Consider the following 9,274-nt stretch of genomic DNA (forward strand, 5'->3'; position numbering starts at 1 on the left):
CCACAATGTGACTTAACACTTTAGTCTGCATCAAGAAATTCCTGATCCAAAGTCCTTCACACACAGTTTCATATACTGCAATAAATTCAGCTTGCATGGTGGAGATTGAAACTAGTGTTTGCTTCATGGTTTTCCAAGCAACTGCACCTCCTGCTAGCATGTACATGTATCCACAAGTTGACTTCTTGGAGTCTGGATAATTCCCTGCGAAATCAGAATCTGAAAATCCAACGAGTTTCAGATCCTCCACTTGCCTATAAACTAGCATGTAATTCTTTGTTTTCTGCAGGTACCTCAACACTTTCTTCCCAGCTACCCAATGTTCATGGCCTGGATTAGACTGGAATCTCGATAAAATCCCTACTACAAAAGACAAGTCTGGTCTAGTGCAGACTTGTGCATACATGAGACTTCCTACAAGTCTAGCATAAGGCTGACTCCATATCTTCTTTCTCAACATCACTTTTGGAACTTTTCTTCTTGGTTAGTTTATCTCCTTTGGACATGGGGACTTCTCCAGCTGCACACTTCTCCATACCAAATCTCTTTAGAATTTTGGTAACATAATTCTGTTGAGACAAACCAAGTAGTCTCTGTGCTCTATCTCTTTTAATCTCAATGCCTAGTACATAGGATGCTTCTCCTAAGTCTTTCATGTCAAAATTATTTGACAGAAAACTCTTAGTGTCTTTAAGCAGTTTAATGTTACTGCTAGCCAAAAGTATATCATCCACATAGAGAACTAGGAAAATAAAATTGTTCCCAACTGTCTTCAAGTAAACACACTCATCAACAAGATTCTCTGTAAATCCAAAAGTAAAAATCACAGAATCAAATTTCTTGTACCACTGTCTAGAAGCTTGTTTAAGGCCATAAATTGATTTTCTTAACCTGCATACTAAGTTTTCACTTCCAGCTTGAACAAAACCTTCTGGCTGCCTCATATAAATCACTTCATCTAGTTCACCATTCAAGAAGGCTGTTTTAACATCCATTTGGTGCAGCTCCATATCAAAATGAGCCACTAAAGCCATGATTATCCTAAACGAGTCTTTTGTAGAAACTGGAGAAAAAGTCTCAGTAAAATCAATGCCCTCCTTCTGTGTAAAACCCTTGACAACTAATCTTGCTTTATGTCTCTCTACATTGCCATTTGCATCTCTTTTGGTTTTGAAAACCCATTTACAACCTATAGGTTTCTGATTAGGGTCAGGTTCAACTAATTCCCAAACTGCATTTTGGCTCATGGAATCAATTTCTGCTTCCATTGCTAGCTGCCATTGGTGAGATTCATTACTTTCAATAGCCTGGTTAAATGTAGTTGGATCATTGTCCTCTGCACAGTCCATTTCAATTTCTGCTTCTTGCAGATAAACAATGTAGTCACTATCTTCCCCCCCCCCCCCCCCCATAAGTTGGTTTTCTTGCTCTCTGTGATCTTCTAGGCTGAGGGTTGACAGGGACTTGATCAGTTACAGGGTCAGTTACTTGACCAGTGACAGTTACTTGGTTAGTTACTTGACCAGTGACATGGTCAGTTACTTGTCCAGCGACAGTTACTTGGTCAGTGACTTGACCAGTGACAGGTACTTGACCAGTTACATGGTCAGTTACATGACCAGTTACATGACCGGTTACTTGATCAGGGACAGTTATGTGGTCAGTTACTCGACCAGTGACTCGATCAGTTACATCTTGTTCTAAAGGCAATACAACACTTATATTCTCATCCGACACAATTTCCTCAAAATCTGAGGTTAAATCCTCAAGGTTTGTATTGTGAACTTTTTCACTTAGAAACTTACTTGATGTGTTTCAAAAATTCTAGGTGAATGATGAGCAGAATATAATTTATAGCCTTTAGATTTATCTGGATAACCTATAAAATAGCAACTAACTGTCTTAGGATCAAGCTTATTCAAGCTTGGATTATAAATCCTAGCTTCTGCATGACATCCCCAAACATGGCAGTGATGAAGACTAGGTTTTCTGCCACACCAAAGCTCAAAAGCAGTATTTTCTATGGCTTTGCTAAGTGTTCTGTTGCAAATATAATTTGCAGTTTTTAAAGCCTCACCCCACAGAAATTTAGGCAAACCTGTTGTACACATCATACATCTAACCATGTTCAAAAGAGTCCTATTCTTTCTCTCTGCAACACCATTCTGTTGTGGGTTATAGGGTGTTGTATATTGAGCTTTAATTCCATTGTCTTGCAAAAACAAGGCAAATGGACCCTTTTGTTGGCCGGATTCAGTGTACTTGCCATAGAACTCACCCCCCCCTATCTGATCTTACTGTTTTAATTTTCTTTTCTAGTTGATTTTCTACCTCAGACTTAAAGATTTGAAAAGCTTTCAATGCTTGTGCCTTTTCTGAAAGTAGATAAACATAACTGTATCTAGAAAAATCATCAATGAATGTAATAAAATACACATTCCCATAGATAGTTTGATGCCTAAATGGTCTACATATATCAGTGTGTATGAGTTTTAATAAATTTTGGCTTCTATATACAGTCTTCTTTCTAGTATTAGTTATTTTTCCCTTAAAGCATTCAACACAGTCTGTTAGATCAGAAAAATCAAGTTCATTTAGGATGTTGTTTTTCACCAAAATTTTCAGTCTCTCTTTTGAAACATGGCAGAGTCTTCTATGCCATAAAAATGCAGACTTTTCATTTAGTTTGGTTCTTTTAACACCTGTTAAAGTGCTAGTACTGTTTGTGTTATTTTCAACAAGTAAAATTTATTGTTGAGCCATTGAACAATTTAACTGTAAATAATCATTCATAATAACACCAGAACCAATTTGAACAGAATTTTTAGAAATAAGAATTCCATTACTATCCATAACAAGTCTACAACCAGATTTTACTAAAAGAGAAACTGAAACCAAATTCCTTCTCATGGAAGGTACATAAAAAACATTGTCCAGAACTAATAATTTTCCTAATCCTAAATCGAGCTTTAAGGTTCCAATAGCCTTGACTGCCACTCTCATGCCATTGCCTACACACAGGTTCACTTCATCACTTTTTGGGATTCTCCTCCTTATGAATCCCTGCAAAGAATTAGTAATATGAATAGGTGAGCCTGAATCTATCCACCAAGACTATGGTTCAACATTTATAAGATTAATTTCTAAGGAAAAAACTGTATTAGAAAAAATCTTACCCTTTTTGGCTAACCAGTTCTTATAGCCAGTGCAGTCCTTTTTCATGTGTCCTACTCTTTTGCAAAAGTAGCACTTGAACCTGAATGGCCTGTTTTCCTTGGCCACTGCAGCTGTTGAACTCTTAGTTATGGCTTTGGTAGGCTTGAGCTTATTCTGGGGCTTTTTCCTTTTAGGCTTCTCAATGAGGTTAATGGTTGTAGCAGGTTCCTTTTCTTCCTTGATCCTAGATTCCTCATCCACACAGATGGATATAAGTTCATCTAGAGTCCAGTTTCCCTTTTGAGAGTTGTAACTGGTCCTAAGATGACTAAAACTGTTAGGCAAGGAATGTAGTGCATAATGCACTACCTGCTCATCCCTAACCCCCATCAAGAGCTCTCTGAGTCTGCCATTTATATTGATCATCTTCATAATATGCTCTCTAACTCCCCCTGAACCCATGTACTTTAGATCATGAAACTCCTTGGTTAGCCTAGCTGCTTCTGCCTTTTCACTTTCTTTAAACTTAGCACCTATGAGCTCCAAAAAATCTGATGCTAGCTCAGGCTCTTCTATACTTCCCCTTACAGTCTTAGACATAGATGTTCGGATGAGGTTCTTAGCCATTCTATTTGATCTATGCCACTTCTTGTAAAGGTCAGTATCTTTCTTGGTGCTCTTTTCATTCAACTCTTCAGGCTTATCCTCAGTAAAGCAATAGTCTATGTTCTCATGCATTCCCATATAATTTTCCACAGAGTCTAGCCAAGCTCTATAATTTGTTCCAGTTAACATCAAGACACTGTTCAAGTTCATGTAAGAGTTACCTAAGGAGCAAAACAAAATTCATGTGAGTTCTCAATTTTGTAAAGAAAATAACTTTAAGTTTTCTGTGTTTTATTTGGCTTTAAGCAATCAAAACAAGAACATACAGAAAACCTAAACAAACCATACTTGCATTCATGTTAGTCCATAACAAAAAACAATGTTAAGCAACACTTTTGAGCAGAAGCATAACATCCTGGAGTTCTTTATCAATATGCCATGTTCAATGAAAACAAGTTATACAAAGAAATTTATCCACATCTTTAGGCAGAAGAAAAATTTCTAAGTATCCGTATTTATTTTCATCAAGCATGCATACTGCTGTTTTGTATTCTAAAACCATACTTAACCACTTCTTTGGAAGATAAAACTGAAGCAGAGTTTTAAAACACAAAACACAATTTCAGTTTTGTTACTCGATCAGGTACAGTTACTTGGTCAGTTACTTGACCAGTTACACGTACCCGATCAATGTTTTCTGCCAACATCAATGAAGGATGCTTTGTGCATCATAATCACTTATGCCAACAGAAAACCACGAAACATATGAGCTCTTTTACTTTACATTCTATCCAGATTCATCCTTGTAAGAAAGTTAAGCTCTTGTATCTGTCAATTCTAACAACGTGTAAACAAAATCTGGGAGATTTTTGTTCTTCATACAATTTTACACAATCACAGATACAATACCATATCATCAATCAATTCAACATGCATATTCAAGCATAAGCAAAATTGATTCGATTCCAAGAAACCACAGAACAATCAAGAAATTGTAAATTTCATCTGGTCACCATCTACTCTAACCTAACGCACGCCGGGAATGCAACTAGGGTTCTTGAGCACAATCAAAAATTCAATTATCATGCTATGAATCGAAATCAATCTCACAGAAAAACCTGTTTTTTTTTTTTTTTCCCCAATTTGCTGCTAAAAATCACAGCGGAAGCATGAATTTGATATTTAACCAGATGCAGCAATCGATTTAAGTAACTTACCTTGATCAGGTACCTGACCAGTTACTTGGTCAGTTACCTGGTCAGTTACTTACTTGGTCAGGTACCTGATCAGTTACATGACCAGTGACTTGGTTAGTAACCTGATCAGTTACTTGACCCGCAAAGCAAAAACCCTTAAAAAAAAAAATTTATGTTTTGCAAAACCCTAAAACGATTTTCATATTTGTGAGCCTATGCTCTGATACCAATTGTAAAACCATAATTACATGCTCACAACATATGCACAACAATCATAAAAGGGATCAAGGCTTACCTTCAGCAATCACTGACATGGATTCCATCTTATGCAGCTGCTTAACTTGATCACTGAATATGGTCTTCTGTTACTTACCAACTTGCTTCTCAATGGACAGAACTTATGCAATAGTCGTGGTAGTAATCAGGGACCAATTCATCTGTATATATATGAGACTTAAACCTCAAGAAGCTTCCCATTAAAGCATTCCTTGTCGATTTAGGTTTCACTGTTAGATTCCTAATGTATCATAACTTGTAGCCTTTCTTGTAGACTAAGCAATGAATTACTATCCTTAATGAATTGATACACTACTTCATTAAGTCACTAGTATTGATTCACTGTTTGTATCCATGTTAAACTAGGATTGATATTAAGCTAATCATCAATTACTTTATGATGATATGTGTTATGTCCATATTTGATCTTACATGCATGTCTCCGATCGGTTATATATGTGTACATTCAGTCTTATTTGAATGCCATAATGGGAGTGTCACCATGCCTATATAGCATATACATACATGTGCCTATGTCCAGGCTCTATCAGAGATGGACACTCACCATGCCTTTGAACATTTATCCATGTCTCTGCACGTGTCATTCACAGAAAGCATAATTGATCAATTGCTGTTGTGCATACACGCTTAATCTCTTGTTCCATGTGCCCATTGACACAAGTACTACCTACTAAGCACAAGTGAGTCACTCACTGACATACTATATATATATTCAATACCATGCCTAGCTCAATGCAGCTTCATATATAGCATGTAATCATCCATATCTATTTGCATGTCGGCAGCTACTTGGCCATGCATAATGACTAGCGTATATAATCTTGTAGAAACACACCTTTACAATATTATATCATGCATATATTACTAATACACATGCACATGTCGGTTACCACAACCACTCCCGCTTGAAATTGTCCGTTGAAACACAAAACGTGACATTTCATATACATTGTGCTACTATATTCGTACAATTACATTGTACCCCTTTTTTATATGATCATTTCCCTTTTTATATGATCAAATTAATCACACTCCTGAAGTACAACATTTTCTCATGCTTTTCCCCGCCCAAGTGCAAACAAATAATCTATTTTTGTTACTTGGTCGGTTTATAAATATGGATAAAATGCTAATTATTTCTTTTATCTTATGTTAAAGAGGAATAACCGCCGATCACTTCTCCAAATAGCGAAATCATCACCCTTCTACTTAGGAACTTCACCGGAGCAATGGAGCGTCATGCTCGGACAACTCCAACATGATTTGGGTACTTAAATCAATTCCAACCCAACTCACTCCAAATCGGCATAAGATAAGTAACTATTTCTTCTTTTCTACGCTCTTGCAATTAGAGCTGTTACATGCTTTCACTACTTTTAAGCATGCCTACAATATATCACACTTGATATGCTTTTACATGCTTCCATAAACTTTTAAAAGCATGCCTACAACATTTCTTACATTTGGCAACACTTTCTAGGCCTTACATGCTAGATATGCCATGCTTCAAATATCGATCTCAATGATCTCTAAGCATGTTTACAAAATGCAAAAATGTTATTAGCAACTTTACTACAAGTACATGCTATACACATATGCCATGCTTCTATTTTAATTGCAACTCAATTAAATAAACATGTGACATTCATCTAGAAACTTGTGACACTTATGACTTAGTTAAAACATGCTCGGATAAACGACTTGCTCGGGTTGCGACTCGCTTGGGTATCGAGTATGGCCACGACTTGCGCTTGGGTCATGCCCCGCATGCTCGCATAGCGCCTACACACTCAACTACACCCAACTTGCTCGATCATGTCCAACATGCTTTACTTAAGCCCCAAGTTCACAAACGCTTCATTCTATGTCACCGGGACTACTCCCACAAAATTACTTTGGACACCCATTGCACTTGCCACTATCTATTGTGCGTGTTATATGGCCATAAGATCCACATATACAACTACCAATATTTTACATGTTCCTACACATTAATGGAATATTGAATTCTTCTACCATTTGTTGTTTGCTACAGATCGAATTCTTTTCGCATTCCATTAATACGAATGGTAACCAATACAACAAGCATTCTACATATGCGTGTTTTTTGTATCATTGTGCAGGATTAAACGAGTCCCTTCTTGCTTACGGAGTTCGGGGACTTGTAGGGGCTCCGTGCCTCCCGGTTAAAGTATGCTTGATGACTTCATGCTTATAACTCCCCAACCAAGAAGCTCCTCTTACTCGGGGACTTGTAGATACCTCTATTAGCAAGCTAGTTTTGCTACTTCACCAAGCATAAGTAACACCCTCTTTGGGACACCCATAAGGCATGGTGAGGCCCAACCGCTACTTACATCTTGTAGCCCTATGTTCAAGCTACGCCACGGTATCCGGAAATGGCTAATCCGTCGCCGGGAAGCCACCTTCCCGACCTTGCCAAGTTGCCTCCATAATAGGCCTTTCTAGACTAGAATAGTGGGTTCTTGTCCCACATCTAAGAAAATGTAAAGGAAAAGCAGTCCTTCACCTATAAAAGGAATGCCTCCTCCCACAACTCAATCCATCCCATTACATCTTTTGAAATCCCCTTGGGCCGCAAGGCTCAACACACTAGTGTAACATTCAAGTGGACGTAGTTTCCCGCTAAGGCGGGAGACGAACCAATATACATCTCGTGTCACACACACTCTCTCTCTCTCTCTCTCTAAAGCTAACTAGAGATCCCACGGATCACTAACGTTAACATTACAAATAGTTTCACCGTCAACCCACAAGCATCTTGACTTAGCTAAATTTTTGTACAATATTTAGCTAAGAGAAGCTACTCCACGGGTACTTTCACTCTTTTGTAACCGCTGACCAGTCAGCTATCAATGAAACGAGGAATTATTCAAACAATTGTTCTCTCAATCGCACAAAAGCCACTGGCAACGCCAGCAAGGTCTAGCGGAGCACGTCCGCTACATCGTGCACTTCGAATAATTTTTATTCCTTTAATGTTTCATTGAAAGGCAAAAGATTTGTACAAGAACTCTAGCGGACTAACGTTGAACATAGCCAACAAATAGTTTGCCAGCGGCAATCCAACACTTAGAAAAATTCACAAGTATTAGCAAAACATAACTTCATATTAAATCAGGCTGGGACTACCCAACCAAAGGCTGTTTGATTAACATTACAAATGCCTCAGCGGCAACAACAACAAAAATAAAAAATAAGAAAGCAGACAAGGTAATCTTCCACAGCATCCTTCACTATGCAGTGGTGCCATCCCCGTCCACCCGAGCGGTCTGTGCTACGGACCGACTAGTCTCATCAGACTGTTGGCCGTGGACGTTGGGGCTTGGTGTAATGATTGTCCCATCCTCCCGAGTGTGGGCAACCATAAATTGGGTGCGAGAGGTGTCAGAGGCGATCATCATCGGCGTCCGCTGTGAGTTATCACCACAGCGTTGACCCGTTTCATCACTGGCGGACCGCGCTCCTTCAGGATTAGCACCAACACCATCCCCGCCTCTGGAACCTTGCGAACCACTGGAAGACGCCTGTAGCTGAGTCGCCTTATCCCAATTGATAACGCCTTTAAAGTCTAGCAGGCGAAAGTTCGCAGCCGCACCTTCCTTGCCAGCCGCCGTTAGCGCATCCTTGTATTCCTGGGATCACTTAAAGGCCCCTACGGCAGCGGTGCTAACTTTTTGCCTTTTGGCCTCCTCCAGCTGGACGGGCGCTTGCTGTAGCCGCTTGTTCTCCTCACTTTTGATAGCGGTGTCGCGCTACATTATGTCAATGCGCTTAACATTCACCGACAGCTCCTCCTGCAGGCGAGCAATCTCCTGGTTCAACTCCGACACCCTGGAGTTCCATTCCACGTATCGGGAGATGGCCACGTCCAACTTACCCCCGACATCTATCAAGTCCACCTCCGCTTTTGACAATGTGCGATTGGTGTCCTCTAGTTGTTTCTTCTTCTCCGCCAACTCCCACCACAGGTCGTCAACCTCGCCCCACAGTTGGAG

The sequence above is a fragment of the Rosa rugosa genome, chromosome 2, assembly GCF_958449725.1.
Source record: "Rosa rugosa chromosome 2, drRosRugo1.1, whole genome shotgun sequence".
Classification (NCBI taxonomy): Eukaryota; Viridiplantae; Streptophyta; class Magnoliopsida; order Rosales; family Rosaceae; genus Rosa; species Rosa rugosa.